The sequence below is a fragment of the Mytilus trossulus genome, chromosome 13 (genome assembly GCF_036588685.1).
Source record: "Mytilus trossulus isolate FHL-02 chromosome 13, PNRI_Mtr1.1.1.hap1, whole genome shotgun sequence".
Taxonomy (NCBI): Eukaryota; Metazoa; Mollusca; class Bivalvia; order Mytilida; family Mytilidae; genus Mytilus; species Mytilus trossulus.
Window position 1 is genome coordinate 34,566,521 of NC_086385.1, and position 21,973 is coordinate 34,588,493.

Sequence of the window (21,973 nt, forward strand, 5' to 3'; positions counted from 1 at the left end):
TCAATATCTGAGAGAAAAAATGACAAATGACACACATAGGTCATCATTTTATAAGTAGCGGAAAGAAGAAACGACTTGAATAGAGTCAATACTGATAAATTAGTCTTTTAATCTTTTGTCTTTCTTATATATATTCTTTGCAGTTAGAAATAACGTGAAAAGTCTGTTTTTTTTTATATTTCGCTATTCATTTTAAAATAAGACAATCTTAATAGTATATATTAAAAATTGATCTGATTAGATAGTCCGAATTATACAACTTTTCACATAATAGATCTCTCATAACACACTTAATAATGTGCATTATTTTCGTCCAAATCGATAGGTACAGTGAATAACACTATTATCCGCAGAAGTGGTGCCAAATATTGTACATATGACCTGATTTTATCACTTGTACTTACCGGCAACTGGTATATTCATAGGTTCATCGATTATCGACAAAAAGTCTAAAATGTAAATATCAAAAATATTGTTTTATTAAAAAAAAAACAGTGTGCTCAATTAAAAGTTAACAATATTTGTGGCCTGCTAATCGGTAACTTTTCCGCCTTTATAAAATGAAAATCACTTCTGATAATTGTGATGCACCCTATGGGGTACTTCTGTTTATGAAAAAAAATATTATTGAACGCATTGCCTTCATATAATTGAGAAAAGATTTGCTGGAATTCATTTACTCAAGTTTTTACTTTAAATTACTCGATATCCTCTCAGCAACTGTAGCGATTTATTCCATATCTATTGAGAAATACGGAGACATACTACATTTCTAGTTCCTAACAATGATATACGAGACAGGTCTACATACCTGCGACGGAAATGTGGTCATTGCAATGTATTTGATATAGTAGAAAACACTGTTGTCCTAAATAATGACTCCAAATTGAAATTTAAAAAAATCTAATTTTTGTTTTTATTATTTTCGTTCTTTCATATACTAGTAGATTTAAATTCTCTGACCTATTTGTTTGACAATTTTCAAGTTGTTAGTCATGGCGTTGTCAGTTTATTTTCAATTTATGAGTTTGAGTAACCCTTTACACAACATTCCAAACTAAAAGACATATTGGCAGAATAGGTATTGTTTTGTTTCTTCAAAATAGAATTACCAACGTAGAAACAAGTCTCTTGTCTTAGGTAGGGATGAATCCTACTTTGACAAGAATCACTCTTATTCAAACAAAAAAACCTCTGAAATCGACATTATGAAGATGCTTTATTTCATGATTGACAACATATTTTTTACGGTCGGTGGACGTGTTTTTCAACAGACTGTCGGCATTCCAATATTAACCAATTGTGCCCCTCTTCTTGCCGACTTGTTTCTTTGTCATTATTAGTCTGACCTCATACAGAAACCTCTTACGCAGAAAGATAAAAGTTAGCAATATCCTTTAACTCTACTTTCCGCTATATAGATGATGTACTTTCACTTAATAATTCAAAATTTGGGGATTATGTTGAAATCATCTATCCCATCGAACTAAAGATAAAGGATACAACAGATACAATTACAGTTACTTCGCCCTTATATCTTGACTTACATTTAGAAATTGACAATGAGGGTCGGTTGAAAACAAAATTTTACGACAAAAAGATGATTTCAGCTTTCCAGTTGTGAAATATCCATTTCTAAGTAGCAACATTCCAGCAGCACCTGCATACGGGGTATATATATCCCAATTGATACGATATTCCCGTGCTTGCATTTCCTATCATGATTTTCTGGATAGAGGGATATTGCCCTTAAGGAAGCTTTTAAACCAAGAGTTCCAAATGGTGAAGTTGAAATCATCCCTTCGTAAATTTTACGGACGCCATCATGAGTTGGTTGACCCTTATGGAATAACCGTTTCGCAAATGATATAGGATATGTTCCTTACGTCGTCACTACAATCCCCTTCCCTTTCATGAATGTAACCTATCCAATTGGACTTTTTACCGGATTTGTAATAACATGAGCAACACGAAGGGAGCCACATAAGGAGCAGAATCTGTTGCACTTGAGATCACCCCTAGTTTTCGATGGGGGTCGTGTTGCTTATTCTTTATTGTTATATATTGTTTCATGTGTTCTATTGTTTGTCCTTTTCATTTAAGCCATGGCGTTCTTATTTTTTTCCGTCCGTCTCTGTTTATTGTAAATGTTTTGGTTAAAGTTTATGATGAAGTTAGTGTCACCAACTTCAATGACGTATGTGGTTTCTTAAAAGGTATCATTGTAAAAGCGTAGAGTAAGTCAAATCCACTGAAAACTGAATACACGTACACGTTGTTTTGTTGGTTTTTTGGTTGTTTTTTTTTATTAAAGGTGACTATGTTTGATCATGATTAAGTACGGTTCTCACCAAAGATGTACTGTTCGTTATTGAAATATGACGGTGTGTTCAGTCTAAAAAATTCACCATGAAGTTGTGATCAAATAAAGATAAAACTGGGTACATACAAAGCAGAAGAATCAATATGAGTGCCAATGTGACAGCTCTCCACCCAAGTCATAATTTATTAAAAACTTTAAGTTAACAATCATTGGTTATATTACGGTCCCTATCACGGAGCGTTGGCTCACACCAAACAGCAAACTATACGGCCCAAAATGACTATAACAAAACGATAAACAGATATGAACCATACCAATAAAAGACAATCACTAAATAACAAGCTCCTGAAATAGAACAGTATGCTTATTATGATTTAAATTAAATAAAGCCTTGTATACAAATGTTTCAGGTCAAGTTATAGTTTCATTCTGATTAATAGAAGAGGACAATAGGTCACTTATAGTATCTATTTTTGATCGCTTTCATTATAAAATTTTACGGTATGTTGTTCGTACTCATTATGAAATTGAAATGTTACGAAACCATTTAGGAATAGTCAAAGAAATTCCTCAGTGAAATATTTTGAAAACAATCGAAACAATTATGATTCATTTTTTCCAAATATGGTCCGTTTTGGGGTATCATTTATTCAAAATCTTTAGGCCCGATTGATCGCGATCGATCGAAAGAGACAACTACAGTATATACATATACACCATAGCTCATACAAATACGGGTAATATTCTTCTCATATATTTTTATGATGGTATGATACTAAACAAAAAGGATACTTGGATAAAAAAGGAAGAGGTGGTATGAGTGCAAATGAGACAACTCTCCATCTATAAGTCACAATTTATAAAAGTAAAACATTATAGGTCACGGTACGGTCTTCAACACATAGCTTAGGCTCACAACGAACAGAAAGCTATAAAGGGTCTCCAAAATTACTAGTGTAAAACCTTTCAAACGGGAAAACCAACGGTCTAATCTATATAAAAAACGAGAAACGAGAAACAACTGTTAAGTTGTATGACGTCCATTATCACTGAACTAGTCCATATGTTTGTTTATAGGCCAGCTGAAGCACGCATTTGGGTGCGGGATTTTTTCTTGCTGTATCGAAGAACCAAATGTATCTGAGAAACACCACTTATATGATTTGCGCGCCTTATAATTATTTTGTACATTAAATAAAGTTTAACTATACCTTTATCATCGTATCTGAAAAACAGACCAATTCTGGGATATTTAACATTAACAAATAAACCATGAAAACAAAGTCAAGGTCAGATGATACCGACTAGCCAAATATATATACATAAAAATCATTCCATAAAAAAATATTGTTAATTTATTCTTTATAGTATCTGAAAAAAATACCAAACAAGAATCAAATAACATAGACCAATGAACCATGAATATAAAATCAAGGTCAGATTAATATAATTGCAAGATAGACAATTTCACCATACAAACATTCTATACCCCAAATATATATCTAACTAAATACTTATAGTATCCGAGAAATACACCAAAACACAAACATTTCACTTTGCTGGACCACTTAACCCTAAAAATGGAGTATGCCAAAGTCAGATGACACCTGTGAAGTGAACATTTAGCCATTAAAATCGTTCAATACAACCAAATATAGAAGAACTATTGAATTTGGTATCTGAGATTTTGTCTAAACCACGAACACTTTACATGTAAAATGAGGTCATGGTCAAGTGAAAACTGTTTTCCGAATTTTGGGAGCACACCATATTATTTGAGTGCGCACAGTATATTATATTGTGCGCACAATATATTTAAGTTATGCGCACAATATGTTTAAGTTGTGCGCACACTATATTTAAGTTGTGCACACACTAAATTTAAGTTGTGCACACACTATATTTAAGTTATGCGCACACTATATTTAAGTTGTGCGCACATTATATATAAGTTGTGCGCACACTATATTATGTTGTGCGCACAATATATTTAAGTTGTGCGCACAATATATTATTTTGTGCGCACAATATATTTAAGTTGTGCGCACAATATATTTTTTTTTTTCTTTGTATGTCCCTAGCGGGGCTCCGTAGTTAATCAATTGTCTCGTGTTGATTTTATATTCATTGGTGCTGCCATGTAAAATAGAAAACTAATTGTAAACGTTTTCATTTATTTAATTTGGCGTAAAATAATCTTGCTCTAAAACTGATGATTGTTATAATTAATGTAAGCGTCAAATCAAATATTCATCGTTTATTGGTATGATCAGATGTATCATATTTGTCTAAACCACGAACACTTTACATGTAAAATGAGGTCATGGTCAAGTGAAAACTGTTTTCCGAATTTTGGGATGTATCATCGTTTTGTTGCAATCATTGTACATACTTGTCGATACTGTCCTTTCATTCGCCATCTCAGAAGGAGTATTTTCTACAAGAAAGATATATTAAAAGATCAACAGCGTTTATTGAAAATAACTTTTGTATTACATTATATCGTGTTAATATTAGGTGCATAAACATTGTTGTATATGTTGTAAATATGAAATATATAATATTCACAAACCACAAACGAAATACTTTAAAGAAGAATGTGTCTATGGTAAACGGAATCCCCCCCCCACTAGCACTATCATTTTCAACCGTGAAATTGAAAGGCTAATATGGCCATATAGCGAAAATGGATTGTAGGATATTAAAAAGGATGAAGTATTCTTTGTGTTACCATAAAAGAAAAATTCATCGATTAACAATTGATAAAGAAAAACAAAAAGATGGGTTTTTTTTTCAAATTACTGTATTCCATATCATAAAATAGTTGAAACGTAACCGATACAATGTATTTTTGAGTTGTCTCATTTATATCTTCTACCTTAAAGTCAAAGGCATTTGCAACGGATTATATGTTAAATTTGATTAGAAATAAACAGCACATTATATAAATTTCATCTGTCCGAAGCGCTTTTCTGGATTTACCTTCCTCAGGATCGCAGAAATCCAGATTTACTGTAAACCAACTTATTTTCGCTGATACTTTATTTCGCGTTTATCTCCATCTAGTCTACTTCACGGCGATTTAATTTCGCGATTTTCTAATTAACTTGATTTAGTTTAATAAGGAAAGATCCAAGTTATACATATTCGCGACGATTTAATTTCGCGTTATCTTTCTACTCGCGAAAGTCGCGAAAATTAATCGCTCGCGAACTTAAGTTGGTTTACAGTATATGAAAGCCTATGATTGATAAAAAAAAAGAATGAAACAATTGATGATTTATAATTACAAAAAATAACCTAATAAAATAGCTATGTATGTCACATATACTAAATGTTCAGCATCCGATCTTAGTACTTGATCATTGTTTATTCAAACGTCACCCCTGTAGTCCATCAGCTGGTAGGGCAAAATTTCAATTCTGTGTTACACCCCAGGGTACCGCAATTTTTTGGTATAAATTTAAAGAGTAATATTTGAAGAATATTTTAAGAGGTGTTAGACTTTTGAAAAAGTGTCCAAAAGGGTTAAAAGGGTACTTATTTAAGGGTATATCAAAAATTTTGTTTTGCACATATTTACAGAAAAATGTAAAAATAACCAATAATTCAGTACTATTCTTTTTATTAAATGGAACAAATCATATCTTATTAAAACGCAGGCTAATTTTTAATTAATTTTTAAATCGTAGAGGACCAAGAAAAAAAGGGGGAGGTTAATTTCCAAAATTCATGATTTTGAATGAAAAGAAGCAAAAGTACTAATTTTCTTGATAAAATGGTTTATTTTTTTATACTGAAACATAGAGCATAATGTAACTACAATTGAAAGGCTGTTGAAAAAAACATTTAAAGGTAAGACATCAAAAACATAGAATCAACGACAAACACAAATATAGGCAACTAGAAATGCACGATTCTGTCACAAATTTTTACATCATATTCATGAAATAACTTACATATTAAAACACACAAAACTGTCAGGGTTTCTAGATCTCTATCTTTTTAAATTTTTTTAAACAACCGAATCACTACATTTTAAGGTCACGCAGAAGTTCAATCCATAGAATCATCATCAGTTTGGTCACCTGCATCTACCGAACTATCATTATCATCATTTCCATCATATTCGTCGTCATCGTTAGCAATATCAACGTTTTGATAATCCTTATATCTACAAGCTTTCGAGCATTTACATACAGGTATCTGTTCAGGATAAACCTTGTTGAACACACGAACATCTGTTGTTGGCACAACCAGCTTTAAATGAACAGCACTTCAGAATTATTAAAGCATCTAACGCTGGTGGTTGGTCTAGCCAATTGATACTGATCAAATCGTTCTAAACAATCCAACTATAGTTGTTTAGCAACAGACCAGTGTTGTGTTTAAGAGCAGATTTCGAAATCTTCGTCTGAAAGTTGGATGATTTATTGTACTTAAACATTGCATCTTTTGTTCGGGGCAGTAGATGACAATAAATCTTTTTTTGGTTGCATTTCAAAACGTTCTGATCTTTATTCATCGATATTTTTTATTTCGTAGCCATATATAGAACACGAAAACCTCTCGAGTGTTTTGCCAACTCTTCGTCAACCTCTTCTAAGGTTTCACCACGATGTAATAGACCTTCCGAAAACACATAAAGTGTCAAAAAGCCGAATACTTTGCCTTTTTTCCTTTACCAGACAAAACACTTACTGAATCACAACCTGTACTGCCGTGAAGTCCTGGCAATTTTCTACAAACATTATCACCAATCTAACAATGTAAGAATTGATATGCAACTGTGAAAATAGTAAGCCAATACTTCCACATCAATGTCAAGAGGTTTTATAACAATAGAGTTGTAACTTTTGTCAGCTGCATATTTTTGCATTAAGAAACATTTTGTAATCGGCTTCTTCCTGTTTGATTATAAGATAAAACCATTCTACGCTCTTTCATTTCCAACATTTATTTTGTGGCACATCCTTCCATGTGATACAAATAAATCAATACATTCAAGTGTAAATCTGTTGGATTATTTACTCTTTTCCGAACCAAAGAATTCAACAAGAGCAACTTTGTTTTCCCTAACTAACAAACATTTCTTCCATTCCCAAGAACACGATTGTGATGGTCTAGAACTTATCGTAATGATTTGCCCTCCCAAGGACCTGCTGTTTTAATTTTTTTATGGATATTGTGGGATACTAATCAGTCACAAAATCAATGCGGGACCTCTTTTCGAAACTAAAAGGATGGTTTTTAAAATAACAATTGCCAAATAAAAAAAAGTGCTTGGTTTCCTAGTAATGGGTTGAATAACTGCCATGTCATCAAATATCCACATGCTTTCCTAAGGAATGACCATTTTCTAAAAGACCATCCAGGACAGATTTTGATTTTCATTACATGTGTACCATCAAAGTTTGCAAGATACATTGGAAGAGGACCTAATTCAAACTGGAGAGCCTTTTGCGCAACCAACTATCTTGTCTGGGCTATGACAAGCAGGCGACATTTTTTTTCATCTGCTCTCAATGTTTTGTTGTTCTTATCGGCCATTAACTGTTTGTTTTTTATTTCCTTTTTTTTAAATGTAAGCAATGATAATCTTTTAATTGTTTTGAAGATATTGGTTTACTTTTGTATAAGCCGTTCATTCATGAACATTTTTGAAGCAAACTTTCCCTTTTCATACGCGTTTAGAAGGTTGCACATTAATTCCGAAGAAGCAACAGAACCCGAGAACACGCCATATAACTGCTCAGATGTTTCAAATGGATTTGGCCAGCTTTGCAGTGTCTGAAACAATTTCATAACATCGGTTTTGTCTCGCTTCATTCGAGTTTTTTATAATTCTTTTTGTGCGGATGTTTCAGGGTTACCCATTCCTACCAAATCTCGAATTTTAAGGATATTGAAGCTCTTTCCACTGCTGGTGGACGTTCCCGAGGGTATCACCAGCCCAGTAGTCAACAATCTGTGTTGACATGAATATCAATAATGTGTTCATTTATATAAATTTCCTGTTTATAAAAATTTGATTTGTTCGAAAAACTAAGGGTGTTCTTATCCCAGAGATAGACTACCTTAGCCGTATTTGGAACAACTTTTTGGAATTTCGGATTCTCAATGCTCTTCAACTTTGTACTTGTTTGGCTTTACAAATATTTTGATATGAGCGTCACTGATGAGTCTTATGTAGAAGAAACGCGCGTCTGGCATACTAAATTATAATGTTTGTACCTTTGATAACAATTTCATGTACATTTAACAACCAACGCTTAACAGAATCTTTATTTAAACTGAAAACAACAAAGCCATTTTTTTTTTGTATCTCTTAGAAACCTAAAAACGTAAAAAGTATGTCCAATTCTCATAACTGACTATTTGACGTTCATTCAAAGCGATGTTTGTCGATTGAATGACTTAATAATCTTAAGTCAATCACTACATAGCTAAAACACAAAATGTAATCAAGCACACTTTTATTGAGTTCGATAGAGTGCACCTTTTCTGAACGCAAAAAAAAACACCTTAATTTGTACTTTTTCAGTAATATTTTGTTACACATTCACTTTATAAAATAATTTGTCTCACCAAAACATCATAAATCGACATTTAAATGTGTGTTTTCAGTTGCAAATTGATAATGCTTATGTGTGAATGCATTGTACATGTTGTATACTGAATCAAAGATGGTAATTTGATGATTTCCGTAATTTAACGAGTATTTGCACGTACATTTATTTTATCAAATATTTCATATTTTAGACGATATATAAATACTGCAATTGATTGAAACATTATATAATGATTAATTCTAAAGTTTAATTAACTAAAACGGGTAAATATATAACGAATTTCTTTATGAAAGGAAAAAATATGCCTTAATTTTAACCCAAAAAATCGGATTGTTTGTAATGTAAAAAAAACTTTTTTTTTAAACAAAAAATCTGCAGAGTAACATTAAATATGATAGTTTTGTATATGTTTTAGTTGTTTACACCTATACTTTATTTTTTTTTTGTCGCTTTATATCAAAATAAATAATTAAAAATTACTTATTCGTGATTGCTAAATGAGGGGACCATTGAAAGGGACGTTTTTAAACCTCTTTTGGACACTTTTTTTTTAGTCTAACACCTTGTATTTTATCAATTAGATAATGAAGTTGAATTCTATCAAAAAAAATCGCGGTACCCTGGGGTGTAACACAAACTCCTTAACTAGAGCGCTTTTGAGAACTAGCTGATGGACTACTGCTAAATGAAGGATTTTGTGTTGTTCATTCTTTCGTGTTGAACGTTGTGGTTAGTGTACTGTTTTGGGTATTTTTTCCATCGTCTTACCTCCGTTTCCTAGTGCTTATAAGCCAGATGTATAAATTTATGATATTCATTGTTATCATTAGTGATATTAATAGTAAAGTAATAACCAATATTATGATTATTCATATTTTTGTTTATCTATTCACCTATTACCTTTTTTTTATAATAGTATATCATGTGTATATAAAATGAATTTAATAATTTCTTTGTTATTTCTGTTCATTACCAATAGATAATTTTCAATACTATAGCACTGTATGTTAAATTTCCCTCAGTTTGAAGAACTAAGGATTTCCTTATCCCAGGCATAGATTACCTTAGCCGTATTTGGCACAACTTTTTGGAATTTTGGATCCTCAATGCTCTTCAACTTTGTATTTGTTTGTATTTATAACTATTTTGATATGAGCGTCACTGATAAGTCTTGTGTAAACGAAACGCGCGTCTGGCGTACTAAATTATAATCCTGGTACCTTTGATAACTATTGAAGAGCTATAGAACTCTACATTTATTTATTTATGTAACTGGTTCGAAGAAAACGTCATGAAAGAAGATTATACCGTTGCTGCTGCTCTCATGCTACTCTTAAAACCCTTTCCATGTGAATCTAGCGCCCACTTAAATGCCTCTCAGAGTTTAACAATAAGTTATTTCCAAATATTAATGAATACCAAAGATACAAAATCTGCTATCTTGTGTTTATATTGAAAAACACGTTGTATGTATTTAATATAATATTATAGGCGTCCAGTCTATCCGATGCACTTTTTTTGCATCCTTTGGTAGACTAGAGTTATCAATTTATTTCCATGTTATGACGTGGGGTTCTGCCTGGTATTGATAGATAGGAAGACCAGGGTTGCACATGTAGTGAATGAACCCCCACGACTCGTGTTGCTTATTCTTTAGTTTTCTATGTTGTGTCATGTGTACTATTGTTTGTATGTTTGTCTTTTTTAGTTTTAGCCGTGAGTTTGTCAGTTTATTTTAGTGATTTATGAGTTTGACTGTCCCTTCGGTATCTTTCGTCCCTCTTTTGTACAAGTTTTTCGAAATTAGGAACGTAATTTACAAAACAGAACCTTGTCAATGATATTTTGTGGGAAAACAAAGTGATCGGCAAATTTTGAAACTATACAGAAACGAAGATTTCCATCCCCTCAGACTAATTTAACTTTAGATGGATTTATCTATCTTTTATACCCTTTTTCGTGTAAAGTTCTAAAACGTGTTTGGTCCTTATAAATATACATCCATCCTAGGATTACAAATATTCGGCTTTCAGCGTTTTTAATGCAGGCAAATCCAGAAAAGACGCATTGGATTTATAACGTGTTGTTTTCATTCTGTTCACAAGATTACGTATCAAACTATTTAAAAGCATAAGCTTTCTACTTTTATATATTGAATAACCTACCTTTTGACAAAGCGTTGAGTGAGTTGCTTTGTTATGTTGCTACAGCATCCATTGATACATCAATTTTAAATGTCGACGCCATATTAACTAGTTTTTACGGGAGGGGGGAGGGGGTAGAAAATAGTAAAAATAGGTATAGTTTTAATTGATATTGGCATGCATAATTTTAATTAATGAATGTGGTCGTTTTATCTTTTGGTTCTATTCTAACGTTAATCTAATAAAATCTTAATCAATTACAATAACACAAAGGCTAAAGAGATTGAAAAGAAGTAACGGAATGTAGTGACTGTCAATGAGACAGTTATCCACCACAGTTTAAGGAGTTAGACTTTGGTTCAGGGAGATAACTCTTTAAATCAGTTATGTGTTTGTAAAAGTCAAGTTTCATCAACATATTTAAAGCATTTAACTGAAACAGATTGAAAATAATCTATGTAACATAGAAGCTTAGAATATATTTATGAAAATGGTTGACACAAACGTACTGATGATTTTAAGAGTTATTTCCCTTAACATAGGTCTACCTCCTTAAATGACGTGAATTTCCTATCAATTTATTTGATTTGCAAATTGAATACATCAAAAAAGGAAAATCACAAAAATACCGAACCCCGATGAAATTAAATATAGAAAGTTCCTTATCAAAATCTCGAACACATCATACGAATGGATAACTGTCTCTGTACAGGCATTTTCTTACGTCAAAATGGTGGATTTAACAATGCATATTATTTGGTATGCCATATTGAAAATTACGACGATACACATTATGTACCTATATGGTGAATATGGCCGTAATGTCCATCACCACATGATAGTTATAGAATTACAATTACATTGATAATTATAATGAACAAATTAGAATTTACAACAATACACACGAACAATACGACGCCAACGACAAAAAATGTTGATCATCGCATACCCTCATATTTTCCGGATGATTATCCTGGTAAGAAAAGCTTACAAACAGATTTTATAAATTGAAGACTAACAATTATCTAATTTTGTTAGATGATATTTCGTTTGCGATAAAAGATAACCCCACCATACCTATATTGTCAAATATAATAATATTCATTATTTCCGTATATTTAAATGAAGTACTGAAACCTGTTACTTTTCCCCCGAAAAGGAAGTTTTTAAAGCTTTCTGAAACATATATATTACACACAACTTAAAGTGCAAGTTTCTTATAAAAAAAAAAGAAAGAAAGAAAACGAATTCAAAACTGGAAAGCCTATAAAACTAATAAAATCAAATGCCATACACCAACGGAATAACAGAAAAAAACAGAAGTGATAGTCCTGAGCTCGCACATATTGACAAATTGGTTGAACAACCAAAATATACAAATAAGTTAATTTAAAAATTATTGGATCCAGCAGCAAAAATCTGTATGAACATATATCACAGACTTGCAACACAAATTACTAAAAATTTCAACAAACGCGTATAAAGCTTGTTCTAATTCGCCGTTTCAGAATCGGGTGCATCCTGGTTCATATTTTCAAAAGTGTACATCAAAACGTCGTGATTGGTTAGAAATGTCATAAACAATGTAAATTCAACCAATGACGTAACGTTATTTTCATTTTGATGCAAGAATGAAATGAAATTACCCATGATCCTTTAGACTCTGAAAAGGCGAATTATGAATCACTTATTTCCATTTGAGCAATATGCGTGATATGATAAAAGGGACGGGTAAGGAATACGCTCAGGAAACACGAAGTGTTGAGTTAAAGTTCTATATGTATTAGCTGTAAAAGAAATGAAGAACATTTCAAAAGGTTAAGTAACCTACATTTAAATTTGTGGTTCACATGAAACCCATGAAATCCATGAAAGATGGTTTTCAAAGAATTATGTTAGATTAAAATGTTATTAAAACAACTGAACAAAAAGAAAGGATACATGTACAACTAATATGGCAGAATACCAATAACGTTACAATAAAACCTATTTGTACTTTATTCATATGAAATAAGAGCAGAAACTTATCAGTTAAGACACTAAATAAACAAACATTCGCTTCTACTCCAATAAGTTGTGTTTACTTTCTTACTCTTTGAAACTGTATTCTTTTATTAGCTATTCAACTTTTCACATGTTTTATTCTGTTTTTCATTATTCTTTGCAATCAACACACTTACCGAAAAAGGTGAATTCTGTCTCTGCACTTGGGTCAGGAATCTCTCACATTTGATATTATAGAAGCATTCACATCATATTCGTGTATTAGTTTGGTTCTAATTCATATAATTTCACAACAAATAATTGAAAATTATCACAAACAAATGGGAATATCTGTTAAAATAAACTTACGATATTACACGTATAATCCTATAATTTTTTCATTTTCAGTTATGTAAATTGTAAAAGGAAATAAAATTTTGGGATTCCACATTATTTAAATAAATATGATATTTAATCATGTCATGTCAAGTTTAGAATTTAAATGAATTGATGAAATCTTATATAAAAAAGACGAGATACAGGAAGATATATCAGCGACACAGATATTGACGAATTAAATTTAAAATGAAGGGACTGTGTCAAAACACAACAGTGATTAACTGTGTATCAAAAAGTAAAATCACAAAAATACTGAACTCAGAGGAAAATCAATACGGAAAGTCCATAATCACATGGCAAAATCAATAACAAAACGCATCAAAAACGAATAGACAAGAACTGTCATATTCCTGACTTGGTACAGGCATCAACTGATTAGTATATCTTAACTGTACATATATATGAATAAATAGTAATGATGAAGTCCGTTTGAAAACATTAATATAACTTAGAGAACGAATATTCCGTAACCTTTAAATCGTGCGGAAAAAAATTGTGAATTATATATGATTTCTGAAAAACATTGTAAATTATATATGATATCTGAAAAACATTGTAACGTACCCAATGGATTGAAGAAAGGAAATGGATCATAGGGAGATGAAAAGGATAGTTAATATTAAGGAGTCGGCATGATTTTGATTCTTTCATTCTGTATTGTGATTAATATATTTTTAATTAGCATTCGTGTATATTAACCCCTAAATGAATTATTAAAACAATTATCGTTAACATCATCCAACCCATTGTTTTAGTAAATTGTGAATTTATATTGAACAATTTTGTCATCGCAAAAACTAAAATATATGAACAAGTAAGTGCGTCCGAACGAATTAATTCCGATAAATTCAATAGAGAAATAAATATTGTTGTATATTTCAAAATAACAGACAAATAGATAATATATAAAATCCGGTGAAAGGCAGGTTCACCTGGCCGTCATAAGATTTGCCGCTGATTTTCAAAATATCATATTATAGAATAATAGGTGAACTCAGAGCCTTGTTTTATATCGAAAAATGAATTATGCTTCAATGAACTAATTTTAAGAACTATTCAGTACAATGCAGATAGTACAATTTATACAATACAAGATAAGTCGAAGATTGTTTTGTAAAATGTTGATGCCAATTTGAAATGATTTGGAAATGAGTTCTCGTTAATAGTTGCATATCAGATAGTCGAAATAGTATGATATTTTTTATTTATGTGAAACAACATTTGGATGCGACTATCATACAAGTGAGAGGTGTAATAACCAGGGGTTTCGTCTTAAGTCACATTCTAAGACCAATTTTATGATCAATTTAGGACAAGGTGGGTCTCGAAGTTATCTCAGACGCATCTTATGTAAGAACTTCCTTAACATATCCTTAGTGCGAATTGTAAATCGTTAAAGTTATTTTTTTATAAAACATTTATCAATGACGAAACTTATTAAAAATGCTGTTTACAATTTTTAATTATTTGCATTTAATTAAAGGCACGATTTCATTTTTAATTATGAAATTATATAAAACACGATTGAAAATTTCATCTGGAAAACAATTTGTTTTGAAATGAGAGTTGAATTTGTATTGTCATCGTGTCGTGAAACAGGAAGTTCAAAGTTTAAAATTATGCACAATTTCTTTATATACGAGTTAATAACCGATGGTGCGTTTTATTTCATGTTCATCTTCACGTTAAATAATGAGCAAAGTTAGGATGAAAATAGTGTGATTTTAAGACAACTAAATATGTGTCCTAACGTTGGAACGAACAATGCGATACATCCCAATTTAAGAGAGCTTCGAGAACACGACTTATGACAAAGTCTTGTCATAAGATGGTCTTATGACACGTTCTTATCCTAAGGTAGCTTCGACAACACCCCCTCCAGGTTTAATCAACCGTTTTCTACATAAGAAAATGCCTGTACCAAGTCAGGAATATGACATTTGTCATCCATTCGCTTGATGTCTTCGGGCTTTTATTTTGCGATTTGATTAGGAACTTTTCGTTTTGAATTTTCCATAGAGTTCAGCATTTTTATGATTTTACTTTTTATTAAAAGTGTTCGTTAAATTTTGACTGCCTTTCGATTAAACTCATTTGTACCAAACGGAAACAAACACAATTACATGCCAAAGAAAAAATACAATATTATGTATATTTATGCTGAAAAAAAAGGATATCTGTATCGTTAACAGACTGATGATAAAAATAATCATGGTGATAGCATCATGATATGAAAGATTAAATCTTTACAATATTGAATTAACAATTATAGTGTAGTATACTTTTGTTCATTGTACATGTTTTTGAAAAAAATAATCATTAAAAGATACTTAAATCCATTACGTACAGGCTTGCTTAGTATATAACTAGACCCAGCAAAACTAATTTCGGTTTTGGCTATAATAATTACAAAATCTTATTTCTAAATGCAAAACGATAGGCATAAATAGATTAGACCGAATTTTAACATTTGATTTGATCTTTCAGACTTTTAGTGCTGCATGTATACCAGACTCTACATATATTGATTGACTTTCATGACTGTTAGTGTCTAATGTAAAAACAGAATGCCCGGAGAGAACCACATGCCTTATATATTATAAAAGCGACGTGTTTTAATCTGCAAGTAATGTGCATGCTATTCGTGATATCTATAATTACAAATTCATGGAACTTAAATTACATAATTGACGGTTCGTATTAGATATACCAATAAACAATATTTTTCAATAACAATATAAAACATCAACATGGTCGATTATTTAAAAAAAAAAAAAAAAAAGTATTACCTTTATTATACCGTTTTTTTGTTTGAAATCACTAAGAATTTATAATCTACGTAATATGTGCCTAGGTTGAACCCAATAAATCTAAAACCATATCTATATAACATATCTCGTATTTTAGTCAAATGCACTCTAATGCGTTGCTTTTTTGTAAAGTCAAGGCTAGACAAAATCGAAACTTCGTTGTCAGATTTCCAGCGTGTTATGAAGGTAGGCAAGAACATTTTTTTTAATTGCGTCCATTGCTGGTGCGCCGGGGTGTATTTATTCAAAACAATTTTAAGTTATTCATGGGTTTGAAAGTAGTAAATAGTTTTGACACAAACAGAACTTCAATTTAATGAATAAGAAATAAATGAGTCTTATATAATTGTGGTAGCTTGCTGTTGGTAATTACATTGCCTGGCAATTGAGTTTGCAGATTCGGTTTTCCTTTCCTTTATCTCATGTATCAATATTAATTTGGTGGGCAAATAATTGGTCATGGGATTAATTTGTTCAAAATTTTTGTAGATACTTCAGTACGGTACATTTGCCTATGCATACTTCGAATAATTTATTTATTATGTTATGAATATTGCTTTAGGTTCAGGGATCTAAAAAAATGTATACGTATTAACACTACTAATTAAATAATCAGCTAGCCTGTATGTATTGACTTTTCTTAGTACTAAGTATTTCATCTACTAATTAGGTATCATACTGACAGAAATTAATCCCAAACCTTTTGTTTTGTTTAACCAACTTATTTTTACCTTTCATCCTTTGATTTTAATCCTGTAACGTATTAAACATATGGTAAAAATAGAACCATTGTCTATTTTAAATCTCTCAAAACGGTTTTTAAAATCAAATATTTTAAATTAGGTAGAATTATAAATGATGTAAATAGCACATGCATATAAAGTTTTTAAACATAAGTACCCCACTTCATTGTGTAAATATATGTGCAAATATTTGATTAAACATTAAACCCATATATCCCAAGTGGTAGTGCTCCGATATGTAACGGAGGAAAATCCCTGTACAGAACAGAACAGAACAAATATACAGGTAGCTTATAGCTTGTATTAGTAGAGCGGCGGCGGGGACAATTTTGAGAAGCTTAAATTACCTAAATACCTTATCAACTGAATGAAGACCCTGCTTCTTGCAAATACATGATGCCTGGTACAATTTTTCTCCTTACACGAACAAATAAGATCTTGTAGAAATCCTTGTGTCATTTGTCCCTCAAAGAAACCCGGCTTCCGCTTGTCATTTCCAACAAAAGGCAAATGATGAGCCATTATTGGCGATGGCCAAAATTGCCGACGTCCAATCTTTCCTTTGCCACATTTCACATGGTACATGTTGTTAACATACTGATTCAGATGGCGAAAGCGCTATACGACTTTAATCCTTATTTGAAGTCAACTGATGTCTCAGAAAATTTTAATTGCTGTGTAATATAGCAGTAGCAAAGTTTAACACCCTAGCAGCAACTACAGTTCTGTCAATATCATCCTGTGTTAATGCTACAAGAGGTTCGGTTTCGTCATGATGAGGTTGATATTATCTTTTTAACGATGGCAAAAAATAATTGATGTGGAATCACATCCACTTAGAGCTTGAACGAACGGCAGAATACCGGTGACTACTTTATCAAGAGATGAAACGATGGCTCGAACTTGTATACCTCGTATGTTATCCTCCAAGCTGTCAATTATCATTCTTCATTGACGTTATTTGTGGCCTTAAACAGCGTCTCCAATATATATATATATAAATCGCTAGCAAATCCAATGCTAGATTAACACAGTCCTTGTTTAGCATAGAACACAATGACTACGTAATGTTCGAATCTTTTTATGAGAAAGTCTCAAATAATACACTTTGAAATTAGAGAGGATACACATTATTTTCAGACAGCAAAGAATTTGATAAATAGGTCTTTGTATCTGGTGCTTTCTCTTCAGTCGAAGAATGTGCTACTGATTTTAAACTCAACTTAATACGGTTGATTCAGTTTCTGTAGCATTACAGAATTTATCAAAACAATAGCCAAATAATTATCTTATCACGAATAAACTTTGAAAATTGAACCGGACCGATTGAATTATTATCCGGCGGTTTTACTGTTAAACCTTTAAAACACATATATACTGCACGTGCGAATAATGCTAAGTGCATTTTGCATTACATATAGGACTACAGAAAAATGATCTTATAGGTATGAGGTTCAACAGTAGCTGTTTCGTTTACATATTATTTTTAGAATGAGTAAAAGATACCAAAGGGACAGTCAAACTCATTAATTTAAAATAAACTGACAACGTCATGGCTAAAAATGAAAAAGACAAACAGACAAACAATAGTACACATGACACCACTAACGAATAAACAACAAGAACCCCACCAAAAACTTGGGTGATCTCAGGTGCTCCGGAAGGGTCAGCAGATCCTGCTCCACATGTGGAACTCGTAAGTTATCTACCGAATCAGCAGTGGAATATTTGTTGTAAGTTGGGTAACCATAGTTTTAACGTCATTTGTACCACATTTGATATTTACGACAAACATTTTTCTGCAGCTGAATAATCGATCCACATTATGTATAGACAATTTAAGACATTAAAATTCTATAAGGTATTTAGGTAATTTAAACTCGTTAACTAAACGACCTTTTCAACATTGACGTTCATTCTATGTATTTTAACACTTCTCGTTGGATATTCAGCTGCGTGTTTGAATTGACAGATACAGAAGCCGGGGAAAGGGGATGAGATATATATTTCCAAAATTTTTAAAAATAGTAACAGCCGTAGTGAGACGGAAAATATTTTTTGGGATTATAAGCAGCATAAATTAAAACCGCTATCAATATTCTACTCGCTATTCATGTTAGATATATCCAAATATGTTTTATGTTTTTGGTCATTTTCTATTCTAAACAAAAGATTCGCGATCAGTTTTAAGTTAATTTCCAAAAATGTTTACATTTTTTGCAGATAAAAATGGCTGATTCTATTCACATATCTAATGCTAGTTCACACAATTTTTATGTGAAAGTGGTTTGTGATATTGAATACCAACAAGCTGGGACAATAGCACTTGGTGCCATCGCTGGCAATGTCGTTGGCATTGGAGTACAAGTATCGCCTCTCTTTGACAGATTTCATTTTTTTTCATTGTATAAATATATAGGTTCCATGTCTTTCACCAAAGTATTACCCAATCACAACGTTCTTGAATTTAAGAAATATATACGTGACCTTCACATAAACTGTAAATACATAACATCAATAAGAGTTATGTAGATAATAGAAGATGTGGTTGGGTGCCAACGAGAAAACTCTCCATCCAAGACATAATTTTTAAAGTTTAACCATAAGGTCAAAGTACGATCTTCAACACAAAACAGTAAGCTATAAAGAGTACTAAACATGACATATAGTGTAAAACCATTCAAACAGGAAAACCAACGGTATAATCTATATCAAAAACGAAAAACGAGAAACATTTAAGAACCACATCACCAAACGACAACCACTGAATATCTGGTTCCTGACTTAGGACAGGTGCAAACAAATGCAGTTGGTTTAAACGTTTTTAATAGGTATCTTAAATAATTGCTTTTACATCACAACATAGAAAGACACGCTGTGAAATATCAATTGCAATGACTTAACTCAATCAAAAGACCTATTAACAAAAACAAGTGAACATATTTATTTAAAAACCAGTTGTTGGCATAACACGGGTTATGCTCTTCTCATATATTTTATGATGGTATGATACTAAACCCCTGACGGGAGAGATTGTGCCTAATATTCATATGATGAAGACATAATCTTTCAATCAGTTTAATTGAGGTCTGGAGCTGGCATGTCAGTTAACTGCTAGTAGTCTGTTGTTATTTATGTATTATTGTCATTTTGTTTACTTTCTTTTGTTACATCTTCTGACATCGGACTCGGACTTCTCTTGAACTGACTTTTAATGTGCGTATTGTTATACGTTTGCTTTTCTATATTTGCTAGAGGTATAGGGGAGGGTTGAGATCTCATAAACACGTTTAACCCCGCCGCCTTTTTGTGCCTGTCCCAATTCAGGAGCCTCTGGTCTTTGTTAGTCTTGTATTATTTTTACTTTCAGTTTCTTGTGTATAATTTGGAGTTAAAAAGGGGCCAGCTGAAGGACGCCTCCGGTCACAGGCACTCGTCTCAAGATTTTTTTCCCCTATATACCTTTATATAACGAGTGCTTGTGCTCCGGGTGCGGAAATTTTTCATTTCCATTCTCAATTTTATATACTGAACGACTATATTTGATCATTGATATAATGTAAATACAAACTCAATAAAATAAGGGATGAGATGTTGCACAATATCAGAAAATCAAAATGCCGCCAAATAACGTGCACAATTAAATAAAACATTTATTTGTAAGATATACAGTTATAGAGTACTGAAATATTTTTTTCCAAAATAAATAATTTTGAAGAACTTCCGTATAGTATATGCGTCCCACCACCACTACATTATTGGCTGCTTTGTCTGCAGGTACGAACACAAACAGCTTTGCAAGTACCTGGATTTATTTTGTTTATTTTGTTTATTTTTTTTATTCTAGAAATGGGTATATCATGGACCCTATTTTTAATTCCAAATTGTTTTCAAAATGAGATATACCTATATCAACAGTATTCACAATTTACTCAAATAACTGTCTGGAGATTTTTTATCAGATTTTTCACGTTTACACCAATTTTGACAGTAGGCAGACAGAGCGCCTTTAATGACATGATGACAAGTTGTTTCCAATCTATTATAGATGGCGGACGATATCTAGGTCCTTTCGTAAGAAATGTTTTGACCTCACAATCTTCGACGATGTTGAGGTTTTCCGTAATGACATGACCATAAGGAACATATCTAAAACTAGATGTTTCACAGACCCAAGTGGAAGGAACATATTATTTTCTATGTTGACGTCTGATGTTACTGACGTATAATTAAAAATCGGTGTTCTCGAAGCTATCTTAGGATTAGGACGTGTCCTAAGACCATCTTATGACAAAACCCCGATTTTGTTTTTTGTCCATGGATGTATGAGTTTTTAACAGCGGTATACTACTGTTGCCTTTATTTGTCATCATTTGTGTTCTCGAAGCTTTCTTAACTTAGAATATGTCACATTTTTAGTCCTAATTTTAGGACACCCAATTAGGTGTCTTAAGATCATCATATCTTCATCCTAACTTTATACATGCTTTTTTCTCATTTTTTACGTGAAGATGAACGTGAAAAGAAACGCACCATCGGTTTTTTACTCGTATATAGAAATTGTGCATGATTTTAAACTTTGAACTTCGTGTTTTTACGATACGATGACACTAGGAATTCAATATTCTCATTTCAAAACAAATTGTTTTACAGTTTATATCAAAATGATATTTAATATTATTTTATAACATTTGAAATCATGCATTTAATTAAATACATGTTATTACAAATTTTTGTAAACAATTTTATCAATTGGTTTCGTTTATAATAAATGTTTTATCAAACAATTACTTTAACTATTTAGAACTACGCACATAGGATATGTTTAGGACGTCCTAACATAAGATGCGTCTGAGATAGCTTCGAGGCACAACTTAACAGTGTCCTAAGTCGATACTAAGTCCATCCTTAAATCGGTCTTATCTATGCCGTTTAGGATTTTCAGGTTTATCGATACCAGGAAATAACCTGTAATGACAAACGGCTGTATACGTAATAA

General features: G+C 31.8%; 1 long non-coding RNA gene across 1 annotated transcript; it reads right to left on the reverse strand.

Moving 5' to 3' along the window:
• Window positions 1–404: 404 nt before the first annotated feature.
• Window positions 405–13,448, reverse strand: LOC134695428 (uncharacterized). Its single transcript, XR_010102763.1, has 3 exons — window positions 13,392–13,448; window positions 4,716–4,760; window positions 405–449 (listed from the first exon to the last, which is right to left on the reverse strand). It is a non-coding gene; the product is annotated as an uncharacterized LOC134695428 (long non-coding RNA).
• Window positions 13,449–21,973: the final 8,525 nt, after the last annotated feature.